Raw genomic sequence first — 26471 nt, 5'->3', positions numbered from 1 at the left:
CCAGCTGAATTAAGAATGGCAGAGGACCCATGAAGAGCCAGACTGGAGGTCAATCCGTATAGCCCAGTATCCTGTCTCTGACAATGACCGAAAGCAGGGAAGAGTGTAAGAACAAGGTAAATATGCTTCCCAAAATTATTCCTCTGCCATCCAGTTATTTGCAGCCCAAGGGTTTGTGGAGACAGATGTATTTTCTCTTTATTTTATAGCATAGCGAGTATCTCTTCTGTGAGCTTTGCTAATCTCTCCTGGAAGACCTGTAAATGTTTACACTCTACAGCACCTTGTGGCCAGCAGTACTGTAGCTTAAGTGGCTGTATGAAGAACAGCTCTCTTAGTTCTGGACTGCCTTCTTCAGAGTTTAATTTCACATTCCCATTTCTTTTCTTGGGAGAGTTAATGGCAAATCAATCCTTATACACCCTCCCTATGACACTTCTGATCTTAAAGAACTCTGTTTTATTCCCCTCATTCTTTTCTTTTACCCTCCCAAGAGTTCTATTCTACTTAGTTATTTTTGGTACAGAAACTGCTCTTTGACTTTGATTGTCCTTATGATCTTTACCAACACTTTTTCAGCTTTGCTATGACTTGTTTGAGATGAGTAAAATTTGGAAATTTTACTCAGGAAAATTTGTCGCCATTGTCTGCTCCTTTCCCAGACTACTTAGTAGTATGTTAAACAATGCACATGCCAGCACATATCCTTGAACTCCATTCAAGACCTCCTCCCACTGTGATGATTAAGCATCTGTGCTCCCTTCCCTTCCCTTCCCTTCCCTTCCCTTCCCTTCCCTTCCCTTCCCTGTCAAAAAGACATACAGTCATGAGAAAAAAGAGCACAATATAATCCCATGTAAAGAGGCAATATTTGCACTGATATTAAATGGAAAGTGTTTGACTTATTAGCACTCACTGTGCACTGCTGCAAGGGTGATTATTAAGAAAGCCCTAAGAAGAGGAATAGAACAAAGGTGGTTTCTTAATTGAACCTGGGAAAGAGAACCACAATCAATGGCTGTGCTTTCAACTCTGTCGTTATGAGAATGCCTCCCTGCAGCAGACCATGTTAATATTGGGTGACCACATCACAGTGAATAATAAATCTGGCTGACATTATAGGCAGTTGTTTTAGTTTACAGTTAATAAAATTGCAGTGAAATGTAGTTATGTTTGGTGTGTTTATTTATACATGTATCATCTATCTATCTCTTTACTTATTACAATTGAGGGCTTCAATTGCTGACAGTTCCTGGTCTGAGTTTGATTTATGAACTATGGAAGTAGGAACAAAAGGGTCAGCTTTAATCTCATGTAGGCAGTTGAAAATTTAACAAATGTCCCTTTCTCAAAAGTGAGAATGTTAGTTTCTGTTCTTCGAAACCTATGTGTCTTGATGCAAACTCTTTGTGTCCTTTGATATTCCACTGAAAATTGGTGCTGCTCCTGGGAATAGGGATGTGTGTTTCTCTCTTCCCATCTAAATTCTGCGGTTTAATCTCACCCTCCTGTAGCAATCCCTGCTACTGTTGTGATTGCTGTATTTGCTCTTGATGCTGTAGTAAAAATTATAAGGGAGATAATAATGAATTGACTGCCACAACAGATAAGCAGCTGTCCTCCAGCGTCTGGGAAAATCCTGTGCCAAGTGCTATAAGGTGCAGATATGGAAAAATCCCTAAATGCTCTGGATTGTCTTATGTCGAAGTTCAAAATAATTTAAAAAGTATTTTTTCCTTGTATCATATATGACACCATCTTGCTCTAGTCATTTATTTAAAAATGGAACAAAATCTGCCCAATCTGATACTGTTCTTGCTCAGAAAGTGTCTAAAGGTCACAAATAAGTTAATGGCAGAGATGCAGGTCCCTTGGACTCAGTGACACTATGCTTAATTTCTTTTTACCTATGACTACAGGTAAAAAGAAATTAGGTCTTCCTGTACAGGAGCTGTGTGTCTCTGCATCCAGTGGTGAGAATAAATGCCACTTAGATGCAAAATAAACCCTTCCAGGGCCAGAGTGACAGATCACATATAAATTAAGTGACAAATGTTGCCTGATGTTCACAGAGCAAGAATGATGTGATGGCATAACAGGTATAAAGAAGAATCCAGTTCTGTGGCCCAGAGGACCTGACCTCTGGGGCATAACCAGAAGATGCTGAACGCCCATGGCCAGCCTTCAGTCCAGTGTGAGGAACAGCAGGCCTTGCTGCTTTGAAACACAGAGGAAGGAGATGGAATTGTACAGCCTTCAGCACTTTGTGAGACAGGTTACTGGTTAAAGCCCTCTGGGAATTGTCAGACACAGGTTGCAGCATCTCCTCCAAATGCAGGGACTGAAGCATGATTTCTTACAGAATTGCCCAGCCCTAGAAGAGTCTGTGTTCATTGACTAGGTAAAGAGTCTAAAACCTAATATCCTGCCAGGGCTGGATGCCCATTTTGTAGGTGTTCTGATGTCACTGCCACATATCTTCAAGGAATCTGAAATTCTTGATCATCTGTAAATGCAAATGGTGATTTTTCTTCAAATATTGTTGGTTAACAGGCCTCGCATCATGGTGTTTTAGAGGGAAGCCGAAGACTTGAGTAACCTGAGAGCGCGTTGGAAGATATAAATTTGCCCTGTCCTTCCTCTTTGTAGCATAATCTACAGTGTGAAGTGCTCTATTTTATATGTAAAGGAAAACTGACATTTTAAACTGAGTAGGTTTGTTGTACTAGACTTCTTTCTGCTTCACTTGTGCCATTGATTCCAGCATTCTTAAGAGGGTCTTGGGGATACTACCCCTAATTCCAGAAGTAAACCTCCATTAACCTTACGTGTTCAACACCCTAGTGAGAAACCAGCTTCAAGGCATCATTGAGGATATGCATAGTGTATGATGGAAGAAGAAAGTTTCATAAACACCTTGCAGTAATCAGTGTCTGTTTTCTGTGAATGTGAGCACACCACTTACTGCCTTTATGACAAATTTTTTAATGTGTAAGTAGCAGCTTAATTTTTAGAGCACTCAAAGTCCTTGAAGGCACTGGGTAGTGGGTAAGCTAGCCAAGTGATCTTTGCAAATAAATTGTATTCAGTATTGGATCAACCTGAGTAGGGGTTGGCTGAAAAACTGGATGGCTCAATTCTGCCAATCCTTTTTTCTCTGTCCAGCCCTCTAATCTTCCTACATGCTTCAGTCTTTCAGTGTGGTCTGTACAGACTGTTCCATGTGCCTGCAAACAGCTCTTTGAAGGATCATGCTTTTGTGAAATTTCAGGCAGAGGTTTTCTTTTGGAGAATATTTTTATCAGTGAAACACTGGACTGCTCTTCATTTGCTACTTGTAGTGCACACCAAAGTGACTCTGTATTAATCCCAAATTCCATAAACAGAAAATTATCTTGATCTAATAAAATAGTAATGTATGCTACGTTGAATTTCCTGGGCATAATGCAGCACACAGGTGCATAATGTGGCTATTTAATTAATATAATATATTCCTTTCTGCATGTTGCTGTATGATTAACAGCTCCTGCTGAGAAATGTACTGTAGGTACAATTGAAATGGATGCGACTAATGAACAAGGATATTTGCAATTCATTACTATGTTGTATAGTTTCACTCATAAAATTTTATGGAATTAATTAAACATTATTTTCTGCAGGTGATCATAACAATAACTTTTGAACTAATACAAGAAAAGTTGATTCAAAACACAATCAAAAAGCACTCAAGTTCTTCAAATCACAAAAGCTTCAGATTTCATGTGAAACCCAGCTTTTTGTCTCTAAATTCTTTTAGGGGGTTTTGATGATCAAGTACAGCTCTAATATACTGTTAGCTGAAGTGAAAGGCAAGATTCTTGTCCACTTTATTTTCTCATCTCTCTAATCTCTAATGATTTTTTTAGAAGAAAAGAAAGGGAATTTAATTCTCAAAGCAACCATGTAATTTGATGGAAAAGCTCTCTGGAAAATTAATTATTTCTTGTGTAGAAAAGGATCCAGGCATGCGCTCTATGTAAATGCAATTTTCAGTTCTGTTGTTGGCAATTATGGATGTGATATGCTGAGCTACAGGACATAAATTCTTGTTTCAGAAGCAACCCTTAGAGACAAGATCACAAATGAGAAGGAAGAGGTTATGAAGAGAATCAGCTCTGTCCAGATTAGTCAAACGTCTATTTGCAGACAGGTGCACACACTTTGTAGCAGACCAGAAAAAGGCACTATAACTGAAAATGAATCCCCAAATTTTAATCTCCTTCTCCAGTGTGAGAGTGTAAAAAATTTCACTTTGTCTTTTGGTAAAATGACACTTACCTTGACACGAAGTTCCCCCTAATGAGATTCATCCTTCTCTAGCAGCTGCCCCAAAGTGTCACCTGGAGACAAAGCCAAACTAGACAGTAAGGGCCCCCAGAGCCTCCCCCTGCATGGAGCCTCTTCCAGATGTGCTCCCACATCTGCTCAGCTGGATGCTTGCCCCTCTGCTCTTGGGACCGTGGGTGAAGGGAGCAGTGAGCCTCAGTAACATGTGCCCACATGTGCCACCCCTCCAAAGGACATGCTGACTTTGCTGCAAGGCCTTGAGCAAGCAGACTTGTGGGTCTCCCACCCAATGGCATCTTGCCAGAGCCAGCTGAATGACAGCATGGATGTCTGGGCGATGCCAAAAAAACAACAACAGAGCCATACATTTCTAGTGGAAGAAGAGGTCTGCTTGCTAACTTCACCTGTCAGCATATTTTCTATTGGGAACAAGGGAAAAGATGGGGCTTAGTCATTCCAGCATTTCCCATTACTCCTGAAGGTAATTTGTCCACCTTACTGGCAAAGATCCGAAAGTGGTGCAGCTCTGTGGATGCTGTGGTGTATTTAGGATTTGTCTGCACTGCAGAGGCTGTATGAATAAATCTACTTTTTTGTCTAGTGGGGAAATGTGTGTTGCAACTAAATCCTGCCCTCCCTGCAAGCCAAAATGCTTAATTAAAATTGTAGCAATGCCTATACAGTGGTTGATCTGTCTGTGGGAAATTGCCTGCACAAAATTGCCCACCCACAACCACATGCACAGGTAGCTTAGTACCATTTTTTGCTCTAACTTAATTTAGACTAACTTGTGTGGATTTAATGTGAACATACATAATTCAAACTGATTCTTGAATGATGATTTATTATTAGACAGAGGTAGAAGAGTTCCCATGTGAAGTGAAATCTCTTTTTATGAGTAAATGAAGGCAGATTTTTTCAGTGTTTAAGGCCAAAAAAGGACATTGCTTTTTTGTTTTTTTAAATTTCAATGCACTTATACTTAAATCAAACTCCACATTCTGTGAAAGAACTAGAGCACAGATGTATTTCACACATGAGATGTATTTCACACATGTAAAGTTTGAGCTCACAGGAGGAAAAAGAAGCCAGAGAGGTTTTTATGTTGATGGGTTTTGAGGGGGTTTAGCAGATGTAGAAAATTGAAAGAGATAGCAGAGCAGTCCATTTCTTTGATGTGCTGAAGGTTTGTAAAATTTTCTGTCTGCATTCAGCTCTTAGGAAGATAAAACTGACATGAGCTCCCAATTTCTTGTGAATTTTGATTGACAAGGTTGTTTGTTATACTTAACTCAGGTGTCATACGTGTATAACAAGGCTTTTGACTGATTATTGTGCCGGTTGCATTATGCTGTATCTCGGAGAAGAGCTTAGAAAACTGCAAAGATCTGAGTATTACTCAGGGCATACAAAATCTTGTCTTTCAAAGGAGTTTCCACTTTAAAAAAGAAAGTGGAAATTTGACAAGCTAGCTTGATTATGTTTTAGCCCTTGGTTTGATTTTTGTATTGAAAGATAGTAGTGCAGAAACAGTGTGTGAAAGAACTAAATCTAAAGCAAGATTTTAAGATTTTAAGGAGTAATATCTGAGGATTTATTGTTACTGTGGCCGTGGTAGAATAGCATGGTCTTATAGAAGACTAGATGTTCTCTCCCTCAACAGCCTTAGCCACTTAGCATTTTTAAGAAACATAACCTATTCTTATCCTTCCTAAATGTCAAAAATTGAGAAGAAATACACAGCAAGTGTACCCTTTCCCAGCTATAACATGGCCATGAAACACCACCACTTGCTGCAGGATGTGTGCCTGGTGAGGGAGATCTGCCCAGGCCTCACAATTTTGTATCCTAAGAGGATTCCTTTCCTCAAATACTAGTAGTCAGCCAACAATGTCCCGAGCTTTCTGGAAACACTTGTTCAGGTTTCCTCTCCTGTGAGAAGCCAGTTGTGATTGTCTCCTGTATTGCTGGCCTTTATATTCAACCCATTGTTTTTCCAGAATGTGCTCATTTCCTCCGTGTAGTTTCAATGAAGAATTTGCTAAAAGTATTTGCCACTTTTTTTCAAGTTTTCTCTCCTTTTTGGCAAATGAACGTCTCTGTGGAAAAAAAACCCCAAAACAGTTAAATTAAGGAGAGGTTTAATTTCTTGGATTCAGTTATTTTTATTTCCTGTTGGTGTGTTTATTTGATATTGCTTTATAACTACTGGCTTCTTAACTATCTGAATTCTGGTTTACAAAGTTGGAATGACAGAGAAAGAAGGGATATGCACATTTTGAGACCAAACCAGGTCTCGTTTACTAAGGCTGTATTTCACCTTTCTTGATTTATTTGACTGCTTTAATTATTAGATTTTAAGTTCTTGATTTCTATTTTCTTTTGTAAATGATTGTGGAAAGAAGCTGCTGCAGTAACCTCTAGCCTTCAATTAAGGTGTGCAAAATGTGCAGGAAATGTAACTGAACAATTTAGATGATTCTTCCAGTGAATTCATCCAGAAATAACAAAGACCAATGGCTATAGTCCTCAGTTTGTATTAGGGAATATGGATTTCTTTACTGATTTTGTCACAGAAAAATGGTGTAGTCTTTTAGAAATGAGCTCTCTGATTCAGTTTCATCCTCTGGAAGATAGATATTTTGCTAACTTTTTCTCTGAAAACAGAAAATCAGAATGTCTACAGAAGGTAATGTGCTGACAGACAGTATTTCTAGTCTGTTAATAGTAAATCTGAGACACCCCAGGTAAAAGAGCTGTTAGAACTTGACACCTTTCTTTTGTTATTGTGGCATTCTCTGCAGGACAAATACATTTGTCACAAAGACCTCTACAAACTTGGAGAAGCCAAGTTCCAATCAGTTTTGACATCTGAAGTGAGAAATATTTCTATTTCTAAATTATAGCAAAACTATGTTTTCTTTCCCACATAAAGATTATAGTTGTGATTTTGTTTGTTTGTTTGTTTGTTTGTTTGTTTGAAGCTGAACACCACTTCTAGTGAGAAGAGGAAATCCAAGCAACTCTGACTTACATCAGTTCCCTGAACTTTTCAGAACGCTGTCCTGCCTCTTTGGTATCCTCAGAACGCAGCATATTCTGAAATATTGTCTTGTAGATTTGGGAAGAAACCATCTCATCTCCATTATCTGCATTTAAAATTTACTGTTTCAGTATGTCAAATATTTTTTGACTTTAACAACTATATTTTCTGTACACAGCATCCTCACTGGAAGCTCTCAAACCTTTGCCAGCTCTGAATGATCCAGCTTGTATGTGCTGACATGAGATGAAGGATGATGCTGCCAGAGGCTTCAGGAGCCAGATGACATGGGGAGACTTTTTTGCAAGTGGTGTTGCCAGATTTTAGAAACTCTAAACACAGACAAAGAGTCAGTTTTAGAGAGGAAACATTGTTTATTCTGCTCGGGGTGCGAGGTGGAAGTTTTCAACAAATTAAGCACACTAGGGGGTAAAATCAAAAGGCTGTATACATTGAAATTTGCATAAACCCACCTGCCGAGTTCAGAGCTGCCATCCCCCCAAGGCACAGCTTGCACACCCTGTGCCATACCTGTTACTGCGCCTGCCAGCGCCTCTCTGCGGGCTCTGCTGGTCATCTGGGGATGTGTCCTCTACTCAGTTCCAAGCAAAGTGCAGCTCAGGTTGCACAGAACACAAGAGTGTCTGCCAAATATGATGTGATCTGCAGCTCTGGAGCCATGCCTTACTAAACAAACGTCAAGCAGGACTAAAAACATAAAAGCTTTCCATAAACATTAAGCACCACCTGTTTAACACACCGATAGCATGTATTTGCATTCAAAAGAGGGGTTAGAGGTGAGAATGATACCATCAGCTTCCAGCTGCAAGAGAGATCAAAGGAAGTGTTGTGGTTTGGAAATGGTACTCCCCAATTTAGTTCTCCCAAGGAGACTCTCCCAAACCAGACGTTCCTTGCTCACTCCCCCTCCTTCCACTCCCCCTTCCTTCTCCGGGGATGGAGTTGAGAATTGGTGGCGCATAAAGGTGAAAATCATGAGCTGAAATAAGCACAATTTACTGGAAACAGCAACGGAACAAGAAAATGAGCAGGAACAGCAGCAATACTAACAACAAGAGGTATAAGGAAAAGGAACTATTTAGACAGAAAGTAAAACACCAGACTATTTGTTCCCGCTCTCCCCTCCAGCCATGAGAAATGAGAGAGCCCCCAACTCCTGTCCCTGGCGGGGGACGTGGATGGTATCAAAAAACACCGGGGTCCGGCCAGGTTCCCCTCATGTTCTGTAAAAAATTAACCCTGTCCTGGCCAAAGCTAGAACAGGAAGGGACGGAGAACTGTGCTTAAGTGGGATGGAGCTGGGCAATGGGCTGTCCCTCCTGCCTTTTCATTGCTGTCCTAATTGATAAAGGAACCAAAGGGAATGAGAGAAAAGAGATTTTTCAGGCATAGGAAAAAGAGATTTGAGACATGACAACCGTGAGTCCAGTCAGGATTGGGGAATAAGGAGGATAATGAGTGAGAGGAGGTAGTAGGACATATTTAGAACCAGGAAGCTACACGTGTAATTAATCAGACGAGGCAGGGGAGACTGTGTCACAAGGCACCATAAGCATACGGTGCCTTTCATTCCTGAAAGGCAATGATGGCATTTCAACCACATGTTATAGGATAATTATTTAGTTTGTGAGCTAAATTATTTATGTAGACTAGATTAGTGGTAAAACACATGGTTGTGTTTCCTGAGGAGACCTTGTGCTTGTTTTAATGCTTTTCCTTATTTTTAATTACATCTCTTTTCTGAATTTTCATGGCAGTTATAAATTTATCTTGTTCCTTTACATCTAATTTACTCTTAGTACAAAGTGCTTTGAAGAAGTTGCTTAATGAATCTAAACCTTACTGCTTGCCACATGTCCAGCAATAACACAATGTGTGTTTGTGATTTGCAGATGTTTTTGGAGATAAGCAGTCAGTACATTGGAAATTTTATTTTTACAGGTGGCAACATCACATCCATTGAGTGTCAATAGTAATTTTTTTACTTACTGGGTTTCTGTTCTCATAGTGTTGTGGGTTTTGATCTGATTCTGTCTCTAGCTTAAATTCCCCTAAGTCTTAGGAGATTTCAATTTATATTCATGTGATGCCCTTCTTGGCCTGTGTGTTTTCATTTGATACATTAATAGAATTTTGTACCTTATTCATTAATTTCAATCCCTACTAGCAAAAGGGACATTGCAAAATCATTACAGCTCTTCTGTTTGATAATTAGTGCTGTTACAAATTTCTTTGAAACAAAGACAATAGATCAGTGGATTCTATTCAGTAGTTCTACATAATTACTAATCATTATTAAAACAATCAGTTTTAAAATTAAATTTAAATAAAATTAAAACAGTCAAACCTGTAATGAACCCTTACTGCATAAATTGACATTACATTTGTGTGACACTACGAAAGGACGAAAATAAAAGGAGAGGTGTGAATAGGAAGATAAGATCAAAAAACCAAAAAGAAACAGAAAGCCAAGGAAATAACCTAGAAAGAAAGGTACTGTTTTGCCACAAATGGCATTTTCACTAGACTCAGAAAGAGAGTTGTGAAAAGTAAAGCCCAAGGGACAGGCTGTTCAGTTTAAAACTTCAGTAGTGGGAAAGTAGAGTAATCTTTTTGTAGCTATATAAAAAAACTTTTTCTTATACACTTGATACTAACACAGAAGTGGGACATTCAAAAAGCTAGAATGACTTTTTTTTTTTTCAATAATACTTGAAGCTGCTCTTAAAAAGCTTGATTTTCTAACGTTACCATAATTGTCTCAGGTGCTGCCATCTTCAGCTCCTTCTCTACTGCCATTTTGCTGAGTTAGTGGATACACAGGTAAGTACCATGAAGATAAGACAGGAAGAATTTCCCCTGTTCTTGACCAAAAGTCTACAAGTCATATCAACACACTCTTCCTGCACATTTGTGGAGTAGATAGTCTCCAAACATCATGTTCTCTCTCTCTGGTGTAAATAAATACAGACAATACAGAAAAGTTTGTTGCTTTTTTAATTTAGCTCATTTTTCAAAACACTGGGATAGAGGGAATTGAATAAGAAATCAAATATCTATTAGCTGCTGCTGCTAACTGAGAAATACCTCCTCAGTACAAGCAGGAGGTTGGTTCCAGGCTGAGATGCCTTTTTGCCTTTTTAACACTGGTGGTAAAGACTCGTCCATGGGGCCCTTTCTTCTCACAGAAGAACTTGTGGAGAGTGAAGTATGCCATGCTAACACATTTTGGAAGGACAAGAATCTGGAAACATTTAGGATCATTAATGTTTAGTAGGCAATTTAGAGGGGGGAAAAACAGTGATGTAAATGAGGGGAAGACTTAAAGGAAGCAAATAATTGGTGGAAAATGAAGAGCTAAAAGAATTTATGAAGGTAAAAAGTAAAATTGAATATGGAGTGGAGGAGACATGAGACTTCATTGGAAGGAGATATTGCTACTCTTCAGGACCCTCTCCCTACTGTGCTGTCAAAATGGTTTTTACCCTAATAATTGTCATAGGTAGGGGAACTCCATGGAAGCTTGGGATTTTGTGGATCATGTCAAAGAGTCTTGGGAATCTGTAGTAGTTTTTCAGGGTAAAGGAAAAATGAATTGATTTTTTAAATGTTGTTTCACTGTCATGAAAATCTATGCAATAATTATCTTACTCAGCAACAGAAATCTTATAATTGGGAAAAAAAAAGCAAATAAAGATGAAACATATATTTGCATATTATGATATTTGCAAAGCAAACAGACATGGTTATGCAATTCTATTTACTATGTTTTACCCAAATACCCAAATATTATATTTTACCTGGTGTATCTACAATAGCTTGTAACTTAGGTGGCAAAAGCCCTTGGGAAGGGCATTGCTGAAATTCAAAAAATAGAAGCAGTAGCTGTACGAGAACAGAACCGCAAGTGTTTTTATCTATCCAGTCTTAGACATCAGCCTTCATGATTTTTGCTTTAATTCATTTTTAGTAGCTTTACTTTTTAAAAATCATTCCAGTGCTGTCTTATTCAATAGTAGTATCAATGTGTATCACCAAATATACACCTAAGAATATAATGAACAGCTAATAATTTGAAGCAAAAAGGCTTCGCTTGTTTCACAAAATGAAGAAAAGAAAAATAATGCTCAGATCCTCATGCAGTAGATCCTCCAGGACATTCAATTTTGTCAAATTGAACTTTGTGAGCATCAGAACAACAACTCAAGCAGGAAACACCCTTCTTTCAAAATAGTACGAGTGCTTTAACAATGCAGCTGCAGAGAAAGGAGGTTTCAAATCACACCCAAAGCCAATCCATGCTGAATTTCAGCAGGGAAAAGCTACTGTGTAGAGAGCTACTGTGTAGAGAACAAGACAAAATTATCTTGTTATTAAATCTCATTTCTAATAAAGATGGATTCAAAATCTTGCATCTAAACAACCTTGAATTACTTTGGTTTCAGAAATCAAATCCACCATTTGGAATTCTGCCAGACCAAATGATAAATGTGAGCAGTTACATTAATCTTAACTTGTCCAGAATAGGAATGAAGCCTCAGGGAAGAAAATAATTTATAAGCATGGAGGAGGAAGGAGGAAAGAATTAATGTAGCCCAAAGGCTGCTCACCAATTCTTTAAAAAAAGGAAAATACTTTTAATTATTTAACTTCCAACATCAGTTTTTGACTCCAGATCATATACTAATGTTTTCTTATTTTAGATATGATAGTCTTGATTATTAGAATTCAGAGGATTTTCTTCCCAGAAAGTTAATATGCCATCAATTACAGATCACTGTGTTCATGAGCACAAATTATCCATTGACGATCTTGCAGCATTGTAAGGATACATTACTTTGGAATATATGGTATTTTGGAACACAATAATCTAATATTAAAACAATGTAATCAAGTATGCAAGTTGCCAATAATGTATGTGCCTTTTCCCACATCTTAAGCCTTGTCTAGATGTGTTGCCAAGATATTTAATATATGTGTTTAATTTTGCCAGTTAGTGAAATACACAGAATTCAGATGGCTTTTTTCAGGAGGAGTGCTGACTAGCCAGCTACTCTTACCCACCCTATCCTATTCGTCCAGACTTTTTCCAGAAAGTATGAGAGAGGTTTAATTGCAGAATTCTTTCAAAGACATTTTTAGTAGCCTAGTCTCTGTGCAAGATTGGGGTGCTAAACAGAGGTGAGTTTTTGTTCACAGCCCTGATTTAGTAGTGTAATCTCTGGAAAGAGCTGGGTTGATGATATTCTTTTGTTTGCTCGTTGCTTTCCCTGTTTCCTAGAGGTCTGTCTTCTCCACGACCAGTGTGCTGCTTGATTGGCTTGTCCCCATGAGGCATTGGTTAGGGTGCTCGGACACTGGGATTTTGCTTCTCAGTGAAGGACTGAGCACCGAAAATCTGATTACTGGAGTCCCAGCAGATATGAATTTACAGGTTATCATGAACCAATCCTTCCCTAACTCATCCTTCCTGCCCAGAGGGAAGTGTGAATATCTGCCCCATTAGCAGTGTGCCTGAGTATTTCATGGGGTCTGGCTTCATCATTATGATTGCAAAAACTTTCTCTGGTGGCTGTGAATCCTATCCACTCAACTGAAGTAACACACTGTTGAAATATTTTTCTACTATACCAAAATGGAGTTGGATAGGTAACAACCAATATGTTAAACAGTTGCAGTAATGATTGCAACTTGTCACAAGAAAATGATCATTTGCAAAGTGGACAGCTAACCAGTTCAGGTGGTCTATACTGCCTCTGTCTATTAGGTATGATTTAGGTACTGCAGAGTCCTCATATCCATAACCAGGATATAAATCTACTGTGTGGGGAGACAGTTAAAAGTGACAGAGTCTTCATATAATATTTGTGTAACACACAGCAGGTAAAAATTAATAAAAAAAGAGATATCAAAAGATTAGCTTATCTTTAATTGTGAGTTAGGTATTATGGATAACAAAATAAAACAAAACAAAAAAACAAACAAACAAAAGAAGAGGTATTTTACACATGAGAACTCCCAATCTTTGATAAACCTATCGTTGCTTTGTCTACAGCAATTAGGATATAAAATATTCCTTTCAGATAGGCTCCTATGAAATAGGTCTGAAAAGTAAAGCCACAATAGCAGGGGCTAGAATATCTTGGTATTAAGTGTTGCTACAAATGTGCAGCTGAATTTTTTCCACATTGGCTTGACTTCCAAGGGAAATTATGGGATGCATTGTATCTGTCTTGGTATTTGCCAATCTGTCATTCTGTATCTCCTCGAGCCTATCAGCTACTTTAAAACAAACTTCTGGACAGAGGTGTAGAGGGCTCAGTAATATTAAATTCCTCCAAACTGCAAGAAAAGACGCTGCTGAGAAGAGGAAGAGTCAAATTGTCATTGTACCACAGGGGACCCCACAGAGTGAGATCAATTATGTTACTAGAAAAAAAAGATTGCCCTGGAGAGAGATACTATGGACACTGCAGTCACAGGAAAGCTTCAAAAAGAACTTGCATTTTATCAGGCACTAATTAATCCAAGCAATATTCATATCAAACCAGACAAGAATTTCTACTCCTACAATGATTTGTTTGGGTATTGAACTGTGACTCCAAGAACAGATCAATGAGAGAGAGCTGTTTATCCCATGGTATATTCCTATTCTATTCTCCGCATGCTGTAGAAGGGAAGTGTTAGGAATTAGTTTTCTGTGTGTGGTGGGATTGGCTTCCACCCTTATACTTAACTGGCTTTTTTTCTTTTGTATAGGCAAACTGTTTCTCTGTAAGCAACAGGAGATATACACTGAACTACAGAAAAGGTTTTGCAAGAAGAACCGACCAGCAGTCACCTTCAAAATATTTGTAAGAATGCAGCAGAAAGATCATTATGTTCATATGAGAAATAAATATATAGCACAGTCTGAAAGTTACATTTGAAATAAAGTTCTAAATCTTCCGTGTGACTTTTCATAAAAACCACAGGTTCTTGTAAGTTCTGGCCTAAATTAAAGTAACAATATTTATTAAAAAGTCTTTCAGTGAAAAATTTCAAGCCAGCTTTTTCCAGAAGGGTGAAGATTTCTGAGATAAATGTGTGGCAGGATATTTAAGCAAATGGTTCAGAGAAGCCATTCCTGATGTCAATAAGCTTATCTGATTTCCTAATTTTTCACAAGAACTTTACTGTAGCCATCTGCATCTATTTCATAGTCAAATTCCCTGTAAAAAATGTCACAAAAATGAAAAGATAGAATGACAAAACTGTTGGTCCATTTTGAGGAAAGTATGAAGTTTCCATGTTCCTTACTGAGGTAGCACCTGTGATGGGTTTTTGTGTGGCCCAGCTCTTCCCTGTGCATTATGCCACAGTGTGGTATGGGGGCTTTAAGCATGCAGTTTGACAGATTTTATCTATTTCTTTTAAGTGGGAGATCTTTACAAATACATGCTTGTCTCCCAGACTATGAAAGATGTGAGAGAATATTTACAAAGACTGTTTTATACATGCATATTTATATCATTAGTTGGTACTGTTAGTACAAAATAATCTAGTAATGACAGATCTCTATTTTCTCCTTCACCTCTATAAGCTTGTAATTAACAAATAGCAGAGCATTAATGCAGTACTAAAAGGTGAACTAAGTTTCAAAAGAAAAATATTTTAATTCCCTGTATTCTCTTCAGAACTCAGAAGAAATAATCACCTGATAAACAAATACTTTCCCATCCTCCTATGTATTGCTCAGTTCTTTTGACATGCTATGCACAGCACGACTTTGCTAAAACAAGTAGAAGATAACTGTTGGCCAGGAAATCATACAATGTAAGTGCTCCCAGAAGAAAGCAGAGCTCTGTGAAATGCCTGACACAAGTCTAAAGGCAAACCTTTGTGCAGTGGAATAAGATTATAAAACTGGAAGATTTGATCCATATTTTCCATTCTTGGAATTCTGGTTTTGCTTTTAGAATTAATGAAGCTTGGATTAATTTGTTCAGGTGTTAAGTTCTGCCCTTGACTGTGTTTTTTGATCTTTGTCCATGCCTGGAAGAAGATTTTTAAACACATGTTACTGATGTAAACTGGAGCAAGGTGAAGGCCAAATGTACACCTTATCAAATGTGCAGAACATGTCTTGTTTTGAATCCATCCCTGTGAGTACTGCATTGCCCTTGACGCAAAAGCTCTGCTCTGTTCTGAAGTGGATTTCTGTGCTATGAGCTCAAGATCCCCAGGGGAATTGCCAGCAAGGCCCAAGACATTGTGTTTACTGATGAATGCTTTCTGCTGCCTAGTGCAGCACAGATTTACTGAAATACGGCAGTGCATTACCAGGAGATGAGGGGTCTACAGGCCTGTCACTTGAAAGACAGCACATAGAAATCTGGAAAGGTCTTCAGTCGGGTGCCCTGACAGATTTACCAGAAGAGATCTGTGAAATCTGAAGACAAGTTTGGTTTTCTTTGCAGGTGGTAATACTTTCCTCACCAGTTATATTCTCCTCACCTCTAAATAAGAAGTGAAAGTTAACAGTGACTGTAATACAGTATGTATAATATTTCTGAAGTTTTATATTCTGGCTGTAAGCCAGAACATGCCCAAATAATGTCTCTGGAGAAACACTCAGCTTCTAACAGCTCAGACTTGAGCAGTATTTCAGTTCCTGTACTTGTTTTTCTCCATTTATGACACCTGTTTACCAGCAGTGCTTCTTGTCACTTTCTCATTGCTGCTCATTTGGTTACAGAGAAGAGCCTTTAGTTCAAATAAGTAGCAGGGATCAGCAGAGTAGGGAGATAGAGGGCACTCTAGAGATAAAACTAGAGATTGTTTTATGTGGTCCCTTTTTCTGAATAGCACTGTGTGATGAAGGTTCATGTACTCAGGCATCTGCACCCAAGGAAAATGACTTTGTAATACCCTTTTCAGGTTTTCACTCCCTTTTTAGATTCTTTGCCCTCTTTTCACCCCTGCTTTATTTTAATCACTATTTAATTACTATTACAAACATCCACAGTCTAAAATCAGGATGGCTTCACCTAACCAAATTTTCTGGAAGATCACATTACCTGTAAAGCGAAGTCAGCAAATTTTCTCTCAAAAGCAGAGCAAGAATAGGCAACTTGTGCCCATCTGTATTGAAGGAACTTTAACTCATGTGTGTGGATTTGCTTTGCTCATATCAGTATATCCATTCTATCAAATCTGACATACAGTCCCTCTGTAAGGCATTTAAATTAATCTGCCAAAACACAAAAGGGCTCTATTATTTTTAAATCATAGTATTATTGCTTTTTCACATTAATCCCACTCTATCACTGCTGCAAATAAAGTGGGTTGCTATGTTCATCATACTTGATGAATTAATATCCATTTTCTTAGGTTTGGACTACTGTAACAACACTTTATAGTTTACCTCTTCTCATATACTTTCCTAACCATCAGAAATAATGTAAAACTTTTCCCAGAGGTTGACAAAACTTAGCAGAATTTGCAGCTTGTTTTAGATGTCTTTAATTTCCCCTCCTAATGAAAAATATTCTGTTTCCTTGTCAAGTTTTAAAGCTAACACAAATAAAATACACAATGTTCCCCACAGGTCTGCTGGCCAGTGTTGCTCTCTGAATAATAAGTCTTACCAGTGCCCATGGTACTCTTATGATATATTACACTAGCATATTCATGTGGATGCATTCATCCAGATCCTGCTCATCACCCAAGGAAATCAGAATATCCACAGATTTGTGGTGACAAATTATGCACTTGGCAAGAGCAGGGCTCACCTGCGATGCATTAGGAATGAAGACAAAATGCTCATTATCAAATCATTTTTTCTCATTTATATGAAAGAGAATCCCACCTGACTTTTTCAAACAAAAGCAGAATTTCATCGTAGGGAAGGGATTATATTTCACTGTTACAAACATCCTTTTCTCTCTCTGCAATCTTGTGTCAATGTTTATTCCCTGTGGCTTAATACAAATGGACTTGTTTAATTTTCCTTGCCCCACATTTTGCCACAGATGTTTTGTCCTAGCTATGTGTTAGCATATATTTCACTTGCATGGCCTTTGTTCCATCCTGGAAATTGAAGCATAAAATTATTTCAGAACATGGGTTTAAATACTGAGTTATCCTGAATGCAAAGCACATCAATTAATCTTTCATTCTTTGTTTAAGTTAAAATCTCTGCCCTAGCAATCCTCTGTGGTTCTAGGTGAAGAGACCAGCAGTGCTGTTTCTGTATCCTTACTACAGTCAGTCCTATTTCATTTAAACTAGAAAAGTCTTACCCCTACTATTTATTCTATTGCACATAATTGAGCACATACCTATCACTAACCTTAAACTGTTTAACACCAGTATTTGTATTGATACAGACATGATAGAATATAGATAAATATAAGCTGAAAAATGTGTTGGAGAAGCAGGACAGCTGAGTCTGCACTGAGCTACTTTTATCCTTTGAACAGTTTGTTCAAATGTGGCTGGTTTGTCGAGTCTGTTCTGCAGCAATCACTCTGTCCTAAACCCTTAGGACTAAGCATGTGGAATAAATATTACCAGCTTGGTTCTCTTCCTAAGGTGTACAAAATAAGATCTCTTCCAGTATAGATATACATACCATCATGTTTAAATTGTCCATCTATGTTTTAATTCAGGAATATTACATCTTTGTCAGCATTAGAGTTAATAAAAAATAAGAGCAGGGGAAGATTTCATTTGACTGTTGAAGCAAAAGTGAGCTTCTCACTTGTTTGTGCAGCCGCTTTGTTTGTCAATGAAGTGATGGAAATCTTGCAGGAAAATTAGCTAAAGATATCCCTGGCTTTGTTTCAAAACTGATCAAAGCTTTACATGTTTGCGACTTACTTAATGAACAATGGACTGATGAAAATATGTACATAGGGGCTCTGAATATTGTTGTGTTGTGGAAAAAATATAGATGAGGCAGAGCAAGACAGCTTACAATACTAGAGGGATATTGCATGTAAATATGTACAGTGCATTAAACCATTGTCTAACAACTTTGTTCTTCAAGGGAAAGAAATGTTAAAAGAAAGTGCATAGTGAAGGCTCATTAAAATTGAAAAGACATTGCAGGAATTTTTGAGTATTACAGCTCTTTTCGGTGGAAAACATATTTCATTTTATACACTGTTCAAGATGACAGTAGCTAGGGTCATCTACTGCCTGAAAGGAGCTGCATTTCAGAACAAGTTTCTGGTTTGGGGGTTGCATTGTGAACACCTTGGACTGATTATCAAAACTCCAGATATGAAGTTTCTACTGACTTCTGTTTAAGGAAATTAGGTACCAGCCATTCAGTGAAGCTTTTATGGGAACCAGCTTTGAGCAGGTGATGTGGGAATGGCTGGGGAGAATCTCCATGCTGGTCAGAGTGAGGTCCTGTTTGGCTCAGCAAGGAAGGCTTTTTGTGTGACTCCTGCCTTGCAAACTCCTCAGAGTTTGTATTGTGAAATCCAGCCTCAGCTATAACATTTTTAAGAGCTTTCAGCTAAGTCATTTCCCAAGGGATGGCATGGGTAGTAAGGTGTGTTGTGCTGTGACACAGCACTAAATAACATGCCTCAAATATTATATATAATATGAAATCCAGTGGCTCCATCCAAAACACCTAACCTGCTCCATGCTTAAGATCATCAATCAATGTTTTAGAGTTCACCATTTTTGTCTGTTTCACATTTTTGATACGAGCTTTATCTCCAGGAAATAACACTAGAAACCATTCTTCTCCTATTTCCTCCAACCCAAACTTGTAAAGCTTGTAAAGGAACTCACAAAAACAAAAAGGGAAGAGAATACATAACCCCTGTAGAATGAAATGAATCAGGAAAGTTATGCCTTCATTTTTCTTCATTTTTCAGTTTGGGTCTATTATCAACATTGCCTGCATATGCTGAGAGAGCTGAGGTTACAGAGCCAGCAGGCCCTGCAGCCATGGACATCCACGGTGGAACAGATATCCACATGCAGCCCACGCTGGAGTGGGTGGATGCGCCCAAAGGGGGCTGTGACTCTGGTGCTTTGCCAGGCTCCTGGCACGTCGTGTGGTCCCATGTGGAGGAGCCCATGCTGGAGCAGGTTTGCTGGCAGGACTTGTGGGGGACCCACACTACACAATCTGCTCCTGAAGGGCCGAACCACATCCAAGGCTCCCAACTGGGGCAGTTTGTGAAGAGCTGTCCATTGGAGAATTTCATGGAGGACTGTCTCCTGTGGGAGGGACCCCATGCTGGAGAAGAGGAAGAGTGTGAAGAGCCCTCCTCCTGTGAAGGAAGCAGCAGCAGAGACAATGTGTGATGAACTGACCAGAAACCCCATTCCCATCCTGTTCATCTGGGTGGGAAGGAGGTAGAGAACATGAAAATAAAGTAAAGCCTGGGAAGAAGGGACGGGTGGGAGGAAAGTGTTTTAAAGTTTTGGTTTGATCTCTCATTATCCATCTCTGATTTGATTGGTAATAAATTAAATTAATTTCCCCAAATTGAGCCTTTCACACCTCTGAAAGCAACTGGTGAGTGGTCTCTCTCTACACTTATGAGGGAGAGAACCTCTGAGACTTTAATTATATTTCTTCTCCCCTGCCTAACTGAGAACGGGAGTGATAGAGCAGATTTGGGGAGCACCTGGAGTCCAGACAGAGTCAACCCACTGCATTCTTTTGCTAGCTTGTCCCCATTGACAAAACAAATGTTTTCTGCAATGTAGTTCTTTGTAGACTTTGTTCACTATCACTGCTGAAAAGTGCTGTGTTGTTTTGGAGAGCCCAGAGTGCTTGATTTGTTAGGATAACCATGGCTACAAGAAAATAGTAAGTGCTAATAAGCCTAACTGCAGGTCTCTGCTAAAGAACTGCTGTCAGCTGGCACCTTTCAGAAGCATTTCAGAACTTTAATGGCAGGGCAGATATTTCACTATCAGATTAAGAGAATTACAAAATTGCTGATAATGGGAGGGAAATGGCCTAGATTAACCCCATTGCTCAAACTAGGGCCAGCTAGAGCCAATTGGACTCTTCCTCCAGCTCAATTCACCTGACACTAATCATTCTAATGCCAACTTGTTATCTGGGGACTAGACATGTTTTTCAATTAGTATAGGTATGCGATGTTTTAACAATTGTTGATATATAAGAAGTTGTTTGGAAAGTGTTGCCTTCATGGAAATTAACAAAGTATGTAGCATGTCTGAATCACCACTTCTGTGTTGCTAGGGTGAATGTCACAAATTCTAGTTCTCATTTGTGAAGAGGGCTTCTATGCCTAATTATCCCAGTAAATTCTGTGCACTTGCACAGAGCTCCTGTCACTGGTAACTTGTATGTGTTTCCTAGTTCTCTCAAGAAGCAAGCTGACCATACAGGATGCTGAAAAATTCTTAAGACCTTTGTTTGAGGATGCAATGAGGCAACAAACATTTATGGTATAGGAGATAGTAATGAAATGCAGCTGGAAAAAGAAAGCAAACTGGAAAAATAAAACTCTTTCAGTTCTTAGGGCTGAGAATTCTGACCAAAGAACACAGACTTAAAGATCAGAAACAAAAAAGGTAACAAAAAATCCACCTGCAAATCCACACGTGCACTCCAAAAAAGAGTATTCAGGGAATCTTTTTACTCCCACCCTGGCCACCACCCTGCCCCCAAGCCCTATCCCTTGGCCCCACCCCTCCCACAGAACTGACCCCCATCCTTATCCTTGCTGCAACCATGGGTAATTTAGAAATAGAAATTAGGTTGTAGAATTACCTGACTCTTCTAAGGAACCACTGCTCTTAACTCAGACCCAGAAGGACTGTCTTATTTAGCCTACAGAAACTGTCAGGTAATTTCAGTTACCATGGCTTTCAGATACAAAGAACCTGGCCAATTTAAATTTGCTAAGGGCAAGCAGATGTTTATCTTTACACATTGGCTGATATAAGGTAATTTTTTGCTTCATGTTAGTTTGTGTGGTTCATACTTTTGAGTCAAAGTTTAATAGTTTTCTCTGGTTTTCCCAATATAACTTTATAACTTTTTTTTTTTTTTTTAAATGGGACTCAAGACAGATGTGTAATGTAACATTTCAGATTTTCAGTGTCTTTTAAAAAAGATTTTGATGCCATTTTTACATAAATACCTCCATAATCTGCTTATATAAAGAGGACATTTATGACCTGCATGAAGAGAAACAGCTGTAAAATTTCTTGGTTTACACACAGACTAGATCATTTAGCTTGTAATAAAAGGGAAATATTTTCTACATTATGGTTGATGCTTTTTGTTTGATGGAAAATTGTATCTTTCATTTAGATTTTAAATGAGCAGTGTATGTTGAAACTCTCTCTGACAATTATCCCTTTATATCCTAAATAGGACTATTTAAATACCTACTAGAAGTACCATAACAAAATGGTACTGAATTTAGTATATAACCCTCTAATACCATTTACCTAAGAAAGGGCTGTTTTGCCAGCTGTCATAACAATGGATTGCAAAATGGCAGCCAGTTAATCTAATAAAGATCTTTGCCTCCCAGGTGTTTATATCTTTCCTATCACATTAGAACAATGTCAACTGAACACTGGATGCTGCTGCAAAATTAATCATTACTGCTGCGGTTATCCATGTGCATCTGGCACCTTAACTGTGGGGGCAAACAGCTCTCATCCCTGCTCCAGCAGCAAGGAATTAGCAGCCAGCCCCTCCTGCCACCTTGCAGCCCTGCAGAGGTGTGCTGCTGCCAGCAGTGCGCAGGTGGATGTGCAGCCAGCGCAGAGCCGAGCACACAAGAAAGCCTGGTGGCATTAAAGTCTGGAGTGTGTAAGTGAGGCTGTCCCTTCTCCCTTCCCCACAGCCGTTGCCTGAAGGGCTGGTGCCATGCTGAGGTTTGCTGGACTGTGTTCGGAAAGCAGCAGGAGCCAGGGAGAGAGGGAGGCATTTTCCCAAGCCCTTCCTAGGGGGTTAGCGCAGAAACCCAAAGCACTGGTTCAGTTTCTCTGCAGAGAAAAGAATGGCTCCTGTCGAATTTAGTAGCTCTGGATCCAGACTCTCATGCACGACACTGTATTTAGTATCTGCTGGAGGGATGGGGGGAGTCTGGGAGAGGCAGTGGCTCATCAGCTCTTTGGAGTTGATCTACCTGTGATCCGGGGTGAGCACTGCTGCATACAGCAGCATCAAAGAAAATGCTGCAAACATTTCCAGCCTATGAAATCCAGCATGAGATTTGCTTTGCTTTTTCAGAGAAATTGCTTGTTATAAGGTAGTGAAAGTCATGTTATCTTGAAACAAACTTCAATAATTTTTTTTTCTGATCCAACTATAGATCTTCTTTTGGCATCACCCTGTGCAACAACTCATTCCTACTTCTGCCAGCATTACACACAGTGTCTCAGGCAGTGCTGAGATTTCCTTCTCTCTGAAAGCAGCCTCTTGCTTTTCCATCTCAGCTGCTGTCCATCCACCCACAAATCACACAGTCAGCAGGTTTCCACTGTTCAGATCGTATGAGAGAAGTTTTGAGTAAAACTACAGGCTCTGACATATGTCCTTTTTCAGTGTCGTATATAAAGGCCAGTGGCTTAGACCTATGAATTTAAAGCAGTTTGAATTGCATATTTATTCACTGAGGAAAATATAGACTGGTTCATTTTTTTAATGTCTAGCTAATGTACTTACTCTAACAGTACCCAGTGATATGTTTCTAATGTTGGCATCTGTTTGTACCAAGAAAAAACTTAGTAAGCACATAAAAAGCCCACATCAGGTTCAGCCCAAATTACTTCTGTAAGCTGTACCATATGGTCAAAGATAAAATCTAATATTGGAAATACCAGTTGCTTAATTGCTAGCTCTGATACACTGGGGAAAATAAGATATTTACTCTGAAGGATTCATAATTCTACTTCATCTCTTCTGGTTTTATTGCACGAATGTCAGTGCTGCCTTTCCTGATCATTCAGCTACTCATTAGCTCCTTGGCAGATGTAATGTTCCTGCTCTCTTGCAGTTAAATTTTAACAATCAGACTTTTCTCTATTTATCACAGCCCTCAAACAATTAATGCTATCAGAAGGAAATGTGACTTTTCAGATAACAGAACCAGCCTCACAGCTGAGCATTCTAAATAATTTCTCCAGTAAAAATGATTTTATAAGGATTTTTGGATCCCTTCTGAGCTGTATGAAGATTTTATATTCCCAAATCTTCTTTACTACCTGAGTAGTAAACTCTCTACCTGAGAGTTTAGTTGTCTATTTTGAAAAACTAAGAACTGCATGGTAGTTGATGACTTTTTATTCTCAATATTAAATAATCCCATCAAACAAACAAAGGATGTTGCTATTTTTTTATATGTGAAGATAAAAATATGGTGATTATATATTCTATACATAATATATGGTGTTTTGCAAAACACAAGTATTTGAACACAGCTCCTGAAGAGATCATACATGACAGAGGTGCTCTTTAAATTCCACAAGAATTTTAGCCACAAAAAAAAGATTATCTATTTTTGATCTCTGTGAAAGTATATACCCTGTAGATGGATTTGCATCGTCATGTAAAGAAATTAAGGAGAAATGTTCCCTCACATACATGGATACCACACAAGATTGTCCTGAGATTTTTTTTAAACTGTGATCATTTTTTTCCTTAGTTTGAGCATGTAAGACCAAAATTTACATATGGAATCTACTGGCATCTCTAGTTACCATTTTTTATTAGCAAGTCACTCAGATGAGTCCATTCAGAAAATACTAGAGTTCTCATTATAACTACTATCTCTGTTTTTATCTTGATCTGGTTCAAATGCCATATAAATCTATTTTTAAAAGATTGATTTGTTATCACTCTAGAATAGCAGTTTAAAAATCAATTTACTGATGATAAAAAACAACTTATAAATTATTGGATCTGGTCCAGTTGAAAGATTGATTAAATACACTTATTCCAATTCTGAGATTTGGGGTTCTACTTTTTTTTTTACTATTTCTGTATTTTTGTTTCTAAGATAGGATGACAATTACCTAGTCCTTTAAGAACAAGAACAAAAATATCCATAACTAACTCATGTCTACTGAGGAACTTTCTTTGAAACCTGATTTGCTAATGATTAAAAATAAAGAGCAGGTAGCTGTTTGGAGAGGTAATCTGTTTTTCAGTATGTGTCAGGGGGTGCCTGGTACCAGCTTTATTCAAATGATCTTTTCAAAGCCTGGGTTATCAGTGTTTCCAAGTGTTTCTCTTGAGCTACACAAAAGAGATGAGAATTGGAAAAGGCAATACTTTGAGCTACTTTTTTTAGGTACATTACCCATATATTTGTGTCAGTACAGCTTTGTGTTGAAGCTAATAAGCTGGGAATGTGAACAGCTGAATTTCTCTGAGACGGCAGTAAATGAGATTAAAATAGCTTGAGAAACGCTCAAGTATCAGATTTCCTAATGTCCTCTGATGGCTCTATGTAGACAGAACTGGCAGCATGTTATCAGACACAATTCTGCAATGATTTGAATTAGGCCTGCTGGGGACAGGGCAAACCCACTGTTTGCGTACTTACATACACACATACACTGCAGCCACGTGTACTGCCACAGCCTGAAATGTTTTGGGACAATTTATAAAATATACTAACTTTTTTCAATACCTCCACTACTATCTCATTTCTGAGTGAAAAATGTTTTCTTTGGCTATATTGCCGTATTGGTTTTAGTCAAGTCACGGTCCTTTGCTCCATCTTGATGTGACTTCTACAAAATTTCAGTGCATGTTTTTATCAAAGTTTTTTCTTTTTTCTGGAAGTAGACTGGGAAAGTTTTTATTTATTTTTTAATCCTACTACTTTATTTTAATTTCTAGATTTTTAGATTTCTAAAATAACTAGAGACATGAATCACTGACTGATGGGTCTCTAATGGCCCATTGTGGCAGTGAATAACTGGTAGTTGTATAGAACTACAGAAAATTGTATCCCACATGGTTGTCTCATTGAAAAGAGACAGCTGGTACCCAGATCAGCTATCCTGATTTTTAGAGGATGGAGATTGCAGGATTAAAAGTCTCTTCGTTTTGCAGCAATCAGTTAAAAGTTCCAGGGAGATTTCCCTACTGAGTATATCCAGGTATTTGACAAAATGGTGACTCTGTACATAATAGTTATCAAATGAAGGTCAGCACTGCAGTCATATCAGGGTGGAAGAAAGAAAGTCAGAGATGACATTTCTAGCATAAGCACCTGCTTGATAGGATTAAATTTTTCATATAAATAAATATATTTACTACCTTTGAATTCAGGATTGGTTTACAAGACTACACCAAATCCTCTCACAAAAATGTTTTAAAAAGAAATCCTAAAACCTGACCTTTTAACAACATAAATGTACAGTCACTGACACAATGCTAGTAAGATTATAACACATCCCCCTCCACAAGAGAAAAAAAGCAGCTTAACTTCACGTTTAAGCAAAATGAAATAGCTGTCAGTTCATTCCACTGAGTTGAGGCCCAGCTGGAATCTTCCTGTGGGCTGTGGATGAATTTTCTACTAAATGAGAAAAGAAATCTTCTGATTAATATGTTAGTTTGAGAAATATAATAAAATATATTAGTATAGTCTTTAGCTATTGATGAGATGTAGCTATTGGAGTATGATAATCATATTTGGTTTCTCAGTTGAACATCTATGAAAATAATGAACAGGTATAGATGTCCACCTCAACTCAGCATGACTTATCATCCTGGGAAAGAAGCATCTGAATTAGTGGAGTTTTCTGGTTATATGCTGTATGGTTACATGTTTTGTAGATTACATACTTAGAGAAGTGTCCTATGGAAACACTTTCTCAAACTGCACCTCGCCCTCACCTCCCCAAACTGTTCACATTTAACTCTGTATCCTTGGCAGTTATTTGGCAAAAAATTATTCATCTTAGAAGAAAATTAATACTACACTAGTTTCTTCTTTGACATTGAAAAATAATTTGTCCCAGCAGACAATGCTGTAGATTAGATCATAAAACTAAAGAAAAAACCCCAGTCAAATAAGTTAGACCTGATTAGATTTCTAAAAATGGGGAAACTTCT

Source organism: Pyrgilauda ruficollis, unplaced genomic scaffold (genome assembly GCF_017590135.1).
Source record: "Pyrgilauda ruficollis isolate IOZ18807 unplaced genomic scaffold, ASM1759013v1 scaffold28, whole genome shotgun sequence".
Taxonomy (NCBI): Eukaryota; Metazoa; Chordata; class Aves; order Passeriformes; family Passeridae; genus Pyrgilauda; species Pyrgilauda ruficollis.
Note: the sequence above shows the minus strand (reverse complement) of the source record.